Source organism: Notamacropus eugenii, chromosome 2 (genome assembly GCF_028372415.1).
Source record: "Notamacropus eugenii isolate mMacEug1 chromosome 2, mMacEug1.pri_v2, whole genome shotgun sequence".
NCBI lineage: Eukaryota > Metazoa > Chordata > Mammalia > Diprotodontia > Macropodidae > Notamacropus > Notamacropus eugenii.
In genome coordinates this window covers 94,699,050-94,713,107 of record NC_092873.1, presented here as the reverse complement: position 1 = coordinate 94,713,107, position 14,058 = coordinate 94,699,050, and positions in this window count along the sequence as shown.

The following is a 14,058-nucleotide window of genomic DNA, read 5'->3' as shown; positions in this document are numbered from 1 at the left end:
TTAGGAGTCACCATATCCCTGCCTACTTACTTCAGTGAAACAACATTCATTTCTTCAAGTTTTATTCCCTCTCTTTCAATCACTCCATGAAGTGATTATCCCAGTTCCAAACTCCCAGAGGCTTTCCCCTTTGTAGCCTGGTAGACTCAAATGGCAGCTAGGTGGTTCAGTGGATAGAGCACTGAGTTTGGAATCAGGAAGGCTTTATCTTTCTGAGTTCAAATCTGGCCTCAGACACTTACTAGTTGTGTGATCCTGGGCAAGTCACTTCGCCGTTTGCCTCAGTTTCTTCATCTGTAAAATGAGCTGGAGAATGAAATGGCAAATTACTCTAGTATCTTTGCCAAGAAAACCCCAAATGGGGTCACAAAGAGTTGGATGCAACTGAACAACAAAACTGAATGAACTTCTGCAGCATATGCTTGTCATGGTGTCTCTGCAATTGCTTTTACAGTACCTGAAAGCATTCTTACCATCTGACTTCTACCCTGTGGTTTCATGGTGACACAATGCCATATGCTATGAAGTGCAGGGATCTCTCTATCGGTTTCTGTAGCTTCTCCTTGTTCTTCAGATGATTTTTTTCCTTCCATTTCATTCCTAATATTCTGTCTTCAATTATTGCCCCATTGATTAATAGCATTTTATCCCAGTGCAGTATTCTCCCATCCTCTGTGAGAGGTCTACTGTTCAGTTTCTAAGTACTTTCTGAAATTCCTGTCTTGCTAGGAATTTTAGAGGGATCCACATTCTAGACTACTTACAAAAAAAAGGAGATGACATTTTTTTGTTTTCCTTATATTGGTTAGTGATTTTTTTCCCCATCTCCCTAAAGTGTCAGTAGCATCTCACAAAATGCTCTTAATATCTTCCTCCTATGTCAGGCCTTTATCATGGAGTCCTCTGTGCAGTCCTAGCTGCACCACTGATGGGTACAGCCCTCTCTTGGGACCCTTGTTCTTGTTCAGTTTTATCTGACTCTTCATGACTATGTGGGCCTTGCTGTCCATGGGGTTTTCTTGGCAAAGGTATGGGAGTAACTTGCTGTTTCCTTTTCCAGTGGCTAAAGGCAAACAGAGGTTAAGTGACTTGCCCAGCACCATGTAGCTAATAAGTGTCTGAGGCTGGATTTGAACTCAGTCTTCCTGACTCCAGACTGAACACTCTATCCATTGAACTACCTTGGGGCCACCTCTTAGAACATTATTGTTCATGTCAGTCTCTGTACTTATAATGGATGTAGTAATACCACAAGTATCCGTACTTAAACATTCAACTGTACCAAAGTTATTTCAAAGGAACTAGTTTGACTTGTAACCTGGAACTGACTGTCCTAGTACAAAAGAAAAAATGCTAATTTTTTTTTCTAGTGGATCTCAGCAAAACCAGGGCATCCAAGAAAGAATCTGGGTGGTGAACCTGCTTTTCTGAAGGCTAAAGGGGGCACACCCTTAGAAGTCTATGAATAGCATTGGGGTGACATTATCTTGTACCTGAGAGTCGTCTCATTAGGGCACACCTATAAGGAGACTGAGCTTGCTTTCAAGATGATTGATAGTGAGCATCTAGTCATCTTAAGTTACTTACTTGAGGAATATGTTGAACACTCATTGGTCACTGTATCTAATCGTAACTAAAACTTTGTTTTCATCACAATTCCTTATAGTTAACTTAGAAACATAAACATTTCATGCTCTCCTTATTTGTGGGTTAGGAGTCAAGGGCAGAATTTCCTACCCCCACTCTGCCTGCACACACACACGCGCACACACACACACACACACACTGTCGCCATTTCTTTGTCTGTAAATTGGCATAATAATTTCTTGCCTCACAGAGTAGTTTTGAGGATCAAATATGAGAAAATAATAACAAGTAACAGTAATAACTAGTCAGCATTAATATATTGCTTTAAGCTTTGTAAAGCAATCGACATAATATAATCTAACAATCCTTATTATAACCCTAGGAGGTAGAGGTTATTATTATCATTTTACTGATAAACTGGAAACTGAGGCAGATAGAAGTTAAGTGACTTGCCCAGGGTCACACAGCTAGTAAGTGTCTGAAGTGGGATTTGACTTCAGGTCTTCCTGACTCCAAGTCTAACATTCTAGCCATTTTATACTAAACAAATATATTGTTGTTCAGTTGTTTCAGTTGTGCCCAACTCTTCACCACTCCTTATGGTTTTTTTTTGGCAAAGGTACTGGAGTGGTTTGTCATTTCCTTCTCTAGCTTATTTTGCAGATGTGGAAACTGAGGCAATCAGGGTTAAGTGATTGGCTCAGAGTCACCATCTAGAGATGTCTAAGGACAGATTTGAACTCAGGAAGATGTGTCTTCCTCACTCCAGGTTCAGCACTCAATCCACTGTATCCCTTATTAGCTGCCCATCTTCATGGTAATAAGAATAGACAACAATTGAATTAGTAATACTAACTGGCATTTCTAGAATTCTTAGAGGGAGCGAGATGGTGCGGTGGATAGATGCTGGACCTGAAATCAGGGAGACCTGGGTTCAAATCCTGTCTTAGACACTTCCTAGCAGTGTGATCCTGGGTGAGTTCTTCAACTTCTGTTTGCCTCAGTTTCCTCAGTGAAGATAAGAATACCTCCATAGGGTTGTTGTGAGGATCAAATGTGATAATATTTGAAAAGCACTTTGCAAACTTTTAGTACACTACAATAATATATGATATAATTACAATAATATGTAAATATTATTGTTATTGTGAGTGATTCATGGGAGACAGTGTGATAGAGTATTTAACTGGGAGTCAAGAGGTCTGGTTCCTAATTCCCCTTCTGTTATTAGCTTAATAGATGACCTTTGGCAAATAAGTTACTTATTCCTCTAGACCTAGGTTGTTTTACCTGTAAGGTGGGTACAGTAAGAATTGCACAAATTATCATTCAGGGTTATTGCTAGGGTCAAATGAGAGATAGGGACAGTTGTGAAAGTGCTTTGGAAGTCATCAAGGACTATGCTGCTGGTTGGAAGGTGAGTGAGTTGGAGACTCTCTGTTGCTCCAGGGGAACTGGATGGGTTTGCTATTCAATTCAATCAACAAACATTTATTAAGTACTGACTGTATACAGGGAACCGTGAGAGGCCCTGAGAGAGATACAAAGTTCTTGCCTTCTTGGAGCGCAGGCTAGTTGAGGGGACAGAATAAAAACACAAAGAACTACAGTAACAATATTATTACAGGATATGTATGGTTCAGTGGAAAGAGTGCTGGACTTGGAATCAGAGGACCAGGGCTTTAATATGTTTGCCACATTACTGTATCACAGGGAATTCATTTAACCTTTCTGAGGCTCAGTTTCCTCATCTGTAAAATAAAGAGGTTGAATTAGACCAAATAGAAAGGAATCCCTCCAGGCAGCATATTGACTTGGAAAACCACAAATTAGCATTATCTATGTTGTATTGTATTTTTTATTTATTTTGTCAAACCTTTTCCAATTGTTTTAATTTGATTCTGTTGTACTTTGACTCTGTATTAGATGGCTTCTAACTTTCCTTTAGGTTCTAAATCTATGATCCTTAAGTGCTTTAGGGCTGCATGGTATTGTGTTCCTCCTTCATTGCCAAAGAAGACCATGCCATCAGAGAAATGATGACATGACTTGCACTTGACTTTGTTTTGAGTGAGGGTCAAAGTGAGACAGGTCACCAGCCTCACTTCTCCTCCAGAGCCATCTGAATCTAGTGATCTGATATTTCTCAGGATGATTGGACATGACCCAGGATGCACTGGGAGACCTTGGGCCCAAAGGAAGGTAAATTTGGATGGCCAAAAGATGCCCAACTGGCTTGGGTTTTACCAGCTCCTTTCCCTTCCCTTGCCTTCCCTTGCCTTCCCTTGCCTTCCCTTGCCTTCCCTTCCCTTTCCTTCCCCTCCCTTTCTTCTGTTCCCTCTTGTCCCAAAACCTTAAACCTACTGCACTCTGCAACTGGGACTCCAATGTACCCCTGCCTGCATGGTATAAATAAAGAGGAAGACTCAGAGTCAGAAAGACCTAGATTCAAATCCTACCACTGGCGTATGCTTTCTGTGTAATTGTAGGCAATGGAGCTGCTAGGTGGTGCTATGGATAGAGCACTAGAGTCAGGAAGACCTGAGTTCAAATCTGACCTCAGACACTTACTATCTGTGTGACCCTGAGCAAGTCACTTAATCCTGTTTGCCTCAGTTTCCTCATTTGTAAAATGAGCTAGAGAAGGAACTGGCAAACCACCACTCCATTTTCTCTGCCAAGAAAACTCCAAATGGGGTCATGAAAAGTCAGAAAACAAAAAGTCAGAAAAGTCAGAAACAAACTACAGGCAAATCCCTTACTCTCTCAGTGCCCCAACGACTTTCCAAGGCCGTAAGTTACAAAACAGACCAAAGACTGAAATACACTTTCTTTTCCTTTCAAATAAAAAAAGATGCCAACCTACATTGGTAAAAGGAGTTTTCTCATTGGAAGTACTCTATATAGATGAAGTCATAGAGGGAAAAAAGAGGGCAAAGGGGAAGGACATTAGAAAGATGGAAAACAAGGTACCACATGAAATCCTAAGAGGAAAGGACATTGTGACCAGGGTTCCCTAAAGGAGTTTTGAGTTGGGTTTTGAAGGATGAAAGGTTCAGTTGAAAGGGTACTGGATTTAGAATCAGTAGTTCTGAGTTCAAATCCTGGCTCTATGTTTTTGGGCAAATCACTCAGTCTCTGGCTTTCATCTGTAAAATGAGATATGTGAATTAGATGACCTTGGAAATCTCTTCTAGCTCTAGCTAGTTAGCTCTTTGATCCCATAAGGAATTAAACAGGCAGGGAGGGGAAGGGAGAGCATACCAGGCCTGGTGAACCATGTGAGCAGAGTCTTGGAGGAAGGCGGGAAAGCATAGGGTGTGTTCAGGTGACTGGAGTAATCCAGTTGGGCCGGAACTTGTGATGTAGGGTAGTAATATGAGATAAGGCTGGACAGGTAAGGTGGTGCCAGCTTGGAGAGGGCCTTGACTGGCATGGTGAGGAGTCTGAACTTGATTCTCTAGGCAGTCTTGAGTCACCTAAGGCTTCTGAGCAAGACATGCACAGCTAGTCTCTCTTTCCTTCATGGTTCTCACTACCACCACCACCCGAAAAAAAAGGACTTTCTCCTAGTCTGGACCTTCTCTTTGCTTTAGCCAGGACCCTGCTGTTCTCCTTTTGAGATTTTTAGTAGCCACTTAACAGGCAAAATTTTTGATTTCCTCTTATTGATTTCCTGTTTATTCTGTCTATGGCTTATTTGTACACATGTGTTTGCTTGCCGTTTCCCCCATTAGATTGTGAGCTCCTTGAGAGCAGAGACTTTTTTTTGCCTCTTTTTGTATCCCCAGGACTTAGCACAGTGCCTAGCATATAGTAGGTGCTTAATAAATGTTGATTTATTTATGCTCTTCTCTATCCCTGGAGCACAGGGACTGTTTCATCTATGTCTCTCTCTCTCTTTTTTTTTTACAAGGTTGAAAGATGATTGCTACAAAGATAAAGTGCTAGTTTGGAGGACTGAAGGTGCAACTCCACCCATTTTATCAGAGAGAGAATGGACTTAAAATGAAGAATGAAACACAAATTTTTTAACGTGATTAGGGGGGCAATTTATTTTGCAGGACTGTGCATATTTGTTATCAGGATTTTCAGGAGGGAGATAATAAATGCTCATAAAAAACCAAATTAATAGTAATTACTATTTATATTTGTATATAAACTATATAATACAATACATAATATTAATATATTATTTAATTGTAAAAACTTATTATTATTAAAACAAGGCCAACCACCTTGTTTTAGATGGGAAAACTTAGGTTAGAAAGGCAGAATCAAACAGATAGCTAGGGTTCCCAAGTCACAAGATTGTAGATTAGAGATGGAAAGAACTTCACAAGTCATCTAGTTCAAAACCTCCCATTTTTACAGAGGAGGAAACTGAGACTCAGGGAGGCTAAGTGATTTGTCCACAGGGTCCTCTGTGGTGTATTTCCTCATGATTCAATCTTTTGACTCTAAATTCCTCTTTCTTTCCACCATACAGCACTGTCTGTGGAACCTGCTCTGAGGACCTACTCTGTGTGCACCACTATGCAGAGGTAAAAGTCAGAAAGCTCAGAAAGGGGAAATAACTCACCTTAGTCACAGCAATAATAGGCATCTCATTGGTCTTTGTGGCCTTCTACTATCAGCACTTATGCTCCCATTTCCCACCATCCTTCTTGTCTAATTCATAACGCACACTATTGATCATTCATTCAATAATCATTTATTGATCACATGCTATGCATAGGGGCTGAGAATATCAAGAAACAAAAAGACCCCAGTCCTCTGTTGTTGTTGAATTGATTCACTTGTGTCCAACTCTTCATGACCTCATTTGGGGTTTTTCTTGGCAAAGATACTGGAGTGGTTTGCTATTTCCTTCTCCAATTCACTTTATAGATAAGGAAACAATAGTGACATATGTTCAGGATCACACAGGCAGAATTTGAACTCAGGTCTTCCTGACTTCAGACCTAGTACTCTATCCACTGTGCCATCTAACTGTTCCACTTGCAGGCAATTCAATTTCTTTCTAGTGTAATGAGGGAAGGGAGTTGGCTCTCCCTCCCCCTCCTCCCAACTCACTTGATTCAATCATTGAAGGGCAGCCAGTAGAGGGAGGGAGGGGAAGCAGGCTGTTGTTTGTCCCTTGTTCTCAAAGAGGACCGTGACATCAGGAAGGTGACCCCATGACTTGCAGGTGAATTGGATTGCACAGAGGGCTGTGCAAAGTCACCAGCCTCACTTTCTCCTCCAGAGACATCTGGGTCCAGTGGCCAGATATAGATCAGGATGACTAGAGATGGCCCTGGATGCTGAAGAAGACCTTGACCTTTTTGAGCTAAGGTCTTTCCCAGGTCTCGGACTGACTGGGGCAACATTCATTCAATGATTAAGGCTAGTTAAAAATGAAGCAAAGAATGGCTACCAAAAAAAAAAATCAGTCTAGGAGGGGAAGACCTTCAGGATTTCTGGCCAAAACAGAAATAATTGTTATTTACACTCATTCTGAGTCTTCAGAATCCAAACAATGACCAAGTGAGGCTTGGGCTGGGACCTACCATTGGCCAATCCATGAGAGCCAGAGTGATTTGGGTTTAAGGCATGGTCTATAAAAAAGAAATTTAACCCGTAAATCCCAAGATATCTTGCTAGGTTTCAGCGATCAAAATTTATATTCCTTTGGGTAGAGCACCTGTTGGTAAGGGTGTAACTCCCCATGTGGATAAAGGAAGAGGAGGAAGAGGAAGGAGAGAGAAAAGGAAGGAAGAAAGGAATGAGCTGTGTTGCCCAACTGGAACTGCTCAGTTGCTGCTTGTCCTTCATTCTCAAAGAGGACCATGACCTCAGGAAGGAGATGCAATCCACTTGCAAGTGGATTGGATTTAAGTGAGGAGGGCTGTGCAAAGTCACCAGCCTCAGTCTTTCCTCAGGAGCCATCCAAGTCCAGTGGAAAGACATAGATCAGGATGACTGAAAATGGCTCTGTATGAATTGGGAAGCCTTGGCCTTTTTAATCTATGATCTTTTCCAAGGTTTCAGTTTGTCCGAGGCAACACCCATTCAATAGAACTGGTAAAAAAAAATGTATGCACTAAACACTTTTAAATTTAATATGCATTATTAATGTTTTACTAATTATTTTAATTCTAGACACCTAACAAAACAATAGCCTTGATTTTTTTGCTGATTTCTAAGGTGTAAATGATCACACTGAATATTTGACAATCAGCTTGATGGTTAGAGCTGACTCTAGCATATCCTTGGGTACAGGAGACATCACATTCAGGAGAGGTGAGAAGAGGAGAGGACAGGGCAAGATACAACCTCCCTGGGCTCAGTTTACTCATGTGTAAAATGAAAGAACTGAACTAAATGGCTTCCACTGACCCTTCCAGCTATCTATGAACCTAGGTGATTACCAGCATTGATGCTGCTGAGAGGTCTAGGAGATGTTGTTGTAATTGAGTGATTTCAGTCATGCCTGACTCTGTGACTTCATTTGGGGATTTCTTGACAAAGATATTGAAATGGTTTGTCATTTTCTTCTCTACTCATTTTACAGAAGAGGAAACAGAAGCAAACAGGGTTAAGTGACTTGCCCAGGGTTCACATAGCAGTTTTGGCCTTATTGACTCTAGGTCTTCCTTCAAAGACCAGACTCTTCTACAGGAAGTCTTTTCAGAGACCTTCTGTTGTCAGTGCCTTCGTCAAGAATTACTTTGTGCCCACAAAGTAATCTTGAAGAAGGCACTGACAACAGAAGGTATCTGAAAAGACTTCCTGTAGAAGAGTTGGTCTTTGAAGGAAGCTAGAGTCAATAAGGCAAAAGGTATGTGAACCTGGACAAGTCACTTAATCCTGTTTGCCTCAGTTTCTTTATCTGTAAAATGAAATTGAGAAAGAAATGGCAAACCAGTCAGTATCTTTCCCAAGAAAACCCCAAATGGGGTGATTGAAAGTTGGACATTACTGAAACAACTCCACAACAACAAAGGAGAGAATGCTAAGCATGAATGTGGTTTTTTCTCTGTGATGTCATTGTCCTGGCATAAACTATTCTCTTACTTCTTCTCGCTTGACTTGGCATCGGTTCGTAGAAGCCTTCTCAATTTTCTCGGAAACTATCTGTTTTGTTACTTCTGACGGTATAAGAATATTCCATGACATTCAAATACCACAGTTTCTCTAGCCATTTCCCCATAACTAGGCACTCCTGTAGTTTCATGAGTTGGCTATTACCAAAAGTCACTATAAATATTTTTGTGCATTTGAGTCCTTTTCCTCTTTCTTTGATCTATTTGGGGCACAGACTTAGTAGTAGAGTAGCTAGAATGAAGCTTATCAACACGTCAGTAACTTCAGGGGCATTCATACTTTCTAGAAGCAGGGATGGGAGAACTTGCAGCCTTGAGGCCACATGTGGCCTCCTACGTCCTTGGGTGCAGCCTTCTGACTGGGTCCAAGTTTTATAGAACAAATCCTTTTATTAAGGGGATTTGTTCTGTGAATTTTGGATTCAAAGGGATGCACTTAAGGACAAAGAGGGACACGTGTGGCCTCAAAGTCACAGGTTCCCCACCCCTGGCTAGACTAATTAAATTCATAGCTCTACCAACAGTCCACTAATGTGCCATTTTTCTACAGTCCTCCAACATTCATCATTTTCCTTTTTTGTCATCTTTGCCAATCTGATAGACAGGAGGAAGAAGAACTTCAGAGTTGCTTTACTTTGCATTTCTCTACATTACTAGTGATTTGAAGCATTCTTTTCCATAGGGTTGTTGATAGTTTGGATTTTTTGAAAAGTGCCAGGAGCAAGACTAAGCTGCCAGTTCTGAATTCTATGAGCCTGAATGTACATGAATGATGCAATAGAGTTGTTGGATGGATGGGTGGATAGATGGATGGGTGGATGAACAAACCATGTAATGCAAAGAGGGTGCTAGATTTAGAATATGAAGATGTGGCTTGCATTGCCAATTCTGCTGCTGTGCAATATGGAGGGCGTTGGTCTCCATCTCTGAGGTCTTTTCCCGCCCTGCCTCCCCATGAATCTGTGAATGTATGAATGAAAGCCAGAGAGGAGGGCCTGCAGCACCACCTGCTGGAAAGAGAAGTGGGCCAACTGGTGGATATGGCCCTTGTGTATGGCAGAGACCACGCAGCTGGCCTTCTGCCTTCAGGCACATGTCCACTGACATTTCAGCAAGTGGGAAAGAATTTTGTCAGCAATTCTTATATTCCAAGACTGATTCCCTATATCAGACTGTGATGGGCAATCTCCCAAGATTTTTTCTCCCCATCCCCTTAGGACTTGGCTCTTGGTTACTGTGATCATGGGTAACAATTACCACCAAGGTAGTAGAAAGCTGTCAATCAATTGATCACCCAAACATAAAGAACTGGGCTAGAGTTCCTTGCAGGCCAGGACTGTACTGTATTCATTTTCATATCTGTCTTTTCTGTCGTCCAGTATGATGACTTGGGAACTTCATGAAAATATGTCGAATTGGATTCATGTGATTACAGGTGTACCTTCCAATAGACTAGCTGCCCAGGCACACTTGCTCTTAGCCAGATTACTGCTTTGAGATGGTTGGGAATTCAATTAATAGCTTCCCACTGTCTGTTACTGGTGTCCGGAGCCTGTCTGGGGTTGGGGCCTGACTAGGGTGGAGCTCTGGAGACAGTGCCTAATTCCCAGGGAGGGCAGAATACTAATGGCAATAATAATGATAGCTTACAAATTTATATCATGCTTTGCACCCATTATTTCATTTGATCCTCATAACACCCCTGTCAGGCAGGCAGGGCAAGGGTTATATTATCTCTATTTTAGAGATGAGGAAACGGAGGCTTGAGAAGGGAAGTGGCATAAGATGATAGGATTTAGAGTAGGAAGAGACTTTAAAGATGATGCGATCCATCTCTCTTGTTTTACAGGAAAGGAAACTGAGACACGGAAATGGTGTGGTTTGCCCCAGGTCATACATGTGGTTGAGCCAGAATTCAAATCAGTCAGGTAGTGTATGACTTGAGGATCATGTCCCTAAAAATCCATCTCATTTGAGATAAGTACTGGTTTCCAAACATCCCCCTATGAGAAGAATCGCTCTCCTATTTGTGTCATTTTAGGATGTAAGCTCCTAAGAGCAGGGACTGTCTTCTTTTTGTCTTTACATAGCACACTTATTGTTGTTCAGTCCTTTCAGGCATACCTGACTCTTTGTGATCCCATTTGGGGTTTTCTTGGCAGAGATACTGGAAGGTTTGCCATTTCCTTTTCCAGCTCATTTTACAGATGAGGAAACTGAGGCTAACAGGGTTAAATGACTTACCTAGGATCACAGAGCTAGTAGGTATCTGAGGCCAGATTTGAAGTCATGAAGAGGAGTCTTTCTGACTTCAGACTTTCCTTCACTAAAAGTTATCTCTTTGCCTCAAATTATCTTAAAACACTTCATCTGAAACTTTTCTTTGCCTTATCTCAGTCTATTTTTTTAAACACATTTATTTGTGTGCACACTTTATCTCTTCCCCTCATTAGATTCCATCTTCCTGTCCTCAGAATCTAGGAAAAGTCCCTTGCACATAGTTGATGTTCTTAAAGTGTTATTTGAATTGAACTGAATGTTGTTGTTTTGGTGACTTTTCAGTCATGTCTGACTCTTTGTGACCTCATTTGGGGTTTTCTTGGCAGAGATACTGGAGTGGTTTGCCATTTCCTTCTCCATTTAATTTTACAGATGAGGAAACTGAGGCAAACAAGGTGACTTGCTTAAAGTCTGAGATCATATTTGAACTGAGGTGCTCCTGACTCCAGCGCTCTATCCACTGCACCACCGAGCTGCCCCAAGGCAACTTCTCGACAGGGACACGTAATAGGTGCTTAATCAATGCTTTTTGATTCATTCATTCATTGATTCATTCTTTCTACGAGTTTTAAGGTTTACAAAGGTCTTCTTCGTGTAATAACCCCTTTCCCCCACATTATGATCCACTTACAGTGGCTGCCTCAAGGTGCTTCCAAGATGACATTCCATTGCCTAACTTCATACATTTTCACTTGGCTCCTCCATATTTGGAATTCCCCTCCTTCCTCATCTCTACCTCCTGGCTTCTGTGGTTTCCTTCAAGTTTCAACTAAAACCTCACTTTCTATAGGAAGTTTTTCCAGGTCCCCCTAAGGGCTTCCTCTCTGAAATTATCTTCAATGATTGCTGCAGATATTTTTTTATAAATAGCTGTTTGCATGTTTCTCCCCCATTAGACTGCGATTTCCCAGGGGGCAGGCATCATGGTTTTGCCCTACTTTGTGTGCCCAGGACTTAGCCTGTGCGCAGTGGTTGCAGGCACTTTATAAATGCTTGTCGATTTGATTCAATGGAAAGTAGGTGAAGTGTTATCATCTCCATTTTGAAGATGAGGAAATTACAGTTCAGAAACATGAAGCCACTCAGCTCAGCCAAGAAGGGGCAAGGCCTAAGGTCATTCAGCGAAATAAGTGACCTTACTTGACTAGGAAAGTGGGGGAGCAGGGATTTCTAGCCCAACTCTTTGTTTTGGTGATTGGCTGATTGGCAGCACCCCATAACCTGGGTAGGTAACACATTAGCCGGCTGCACCCATGATCATAATAAGTGAGTGCCAGGTCCTGAGGGGATAAGGAGGGAAATGTCTGGGAGATTGCCCAGTAGATGGGCAGGGGAGGGAGGCCCGAGAGCAGTGGAGAACAGCCAAGAGTTCTTAACCTGGGGTCTGTGACCTTGTTTTTAAAAATATTTTGATAAGCCTATATATATATTTAAGTATAATTTTGGAGTGTAATCTCTTGTATTTTATTATAAGCATTTAAAAACATTATTCTGAGAAAGAGGGCTGAGGTTTCACCAGATTTCTAAAGGAATTCATGATCAAAAAAGCAAAAACAAATCCAGTTTAAAATCCCTGGTCTAGAACTGGCATCTAGAACCCCTATGCCTAGAACTCTGTCCCTTCTTACCCCCAGCATCACCAAGACACTCTCTTCCTCTTAGAGGAGGCTCAAGTATTACTTTCTCCATGAAACCCTTCCTGATACCCTCAGTGTCAATGCCCCCTCTCCCAACTACCTTGTAATGAACTACTTTGTAACTGTATATAAATGAAAATCAATTTCTTGTGAGTAGGGATTGTTTCATTCACTTGTAACCCCATTGCCTAGCAGAGTACCTAGTATAGAGTAGGTGCTTAATAAATGCTTGTTGATTGATCAACACTGAATGTAGCACTGAAAGACTGTGTCTTTGAGAGCTTTGTGATTTTAAGAGCACTTTACCTCCCAGGGCTGTTGCGAAGGTCAAATGAGATATCCCATGTAAAGCACTTTGCAAACCCTAAAAAATACAATGCTATTATTATTATTAATATTAGTTATAATAATAATTTTGCCCTAGTCTAGAAACATTAGGGGCTTGGCCACTGCTTGCCCGTCCCCTCTTCCCCCCCTCCCTCAACCCTCCCCCACCTGCGGTCTCTGTGAGGCAGTTTCCGAGAAAGGGATGGTCAAGACTTTCTTGTCAGGGGCAGCTCCAAGTTCCTCTTACCGAAGAACAGGAAGTTGCTTAGTTTCTCCTTAGGGGTTTTCAGTTTCTTTCTAAGAAGTTCAAGGAGTCCCACCCCCTGGCCTCTGGGCCTCTTGCCCCCACCCTCTCTCTTCACCTCTCCCCCTTCCCCCCTCCCATTTCTCTAGTCAAAGAATTGTCAGAGTTGGAAGGTCCTTTAGGGATCATCTAATTCTGACCTCTTTTTACAGATGAGGAAACTGAGGTCCAGAACAATTAAGTGACTTGGGCAAGGCCACACAGCTAGTAAGTGGCAGAGGCAGGATTTTAACTCAGGACTTCCTGACTCCATCTGACTACAGGCAATGCTATTTCCACTGCACAAGAGGGCTGGGACCTTGATGCTTGTTTCTAGCTACCCAAGGCCCACTTCTCCCCTCCCATCCTCCGTTCTCAATTTAATTTAAGAATTTATTAAGTGACCACTATGTACCAGGCACTATGCTAGGGTATGGGGAAGCAAAATCAAATTTTGTTCCTGTCCTCAAGGAGTTTAAATTCCATTTTCAAAGTGAAATTAAAATGTGAAATATTATATATACCTTCCATTTTTCTCATCACCTTCATTTCTAGATATATTCCTTCCCTGCACAGAGAGCCAACCCCTGTAACAAAGAATAGAAAAGGAGAAAAGAGAAAAGAATGCCTTGTAAACAGTCTGACAGCACAGGCAATATTTTGCATCCATCATCCCTCTACAAAGTAATCCATTTTGTACATTGCTAAAAGACATCCTTCCAAAAGTGGGGGGGAGGGATCCCTACATAGTGTGAGATGATCATTTTTAAAATGAGCATCATTTCTTCAACTTTTTGCTTTAAAAAATTATGTCAATTCCCCCCCTCCCCCCCATCTCTCCAATAAAGGAGAGAAA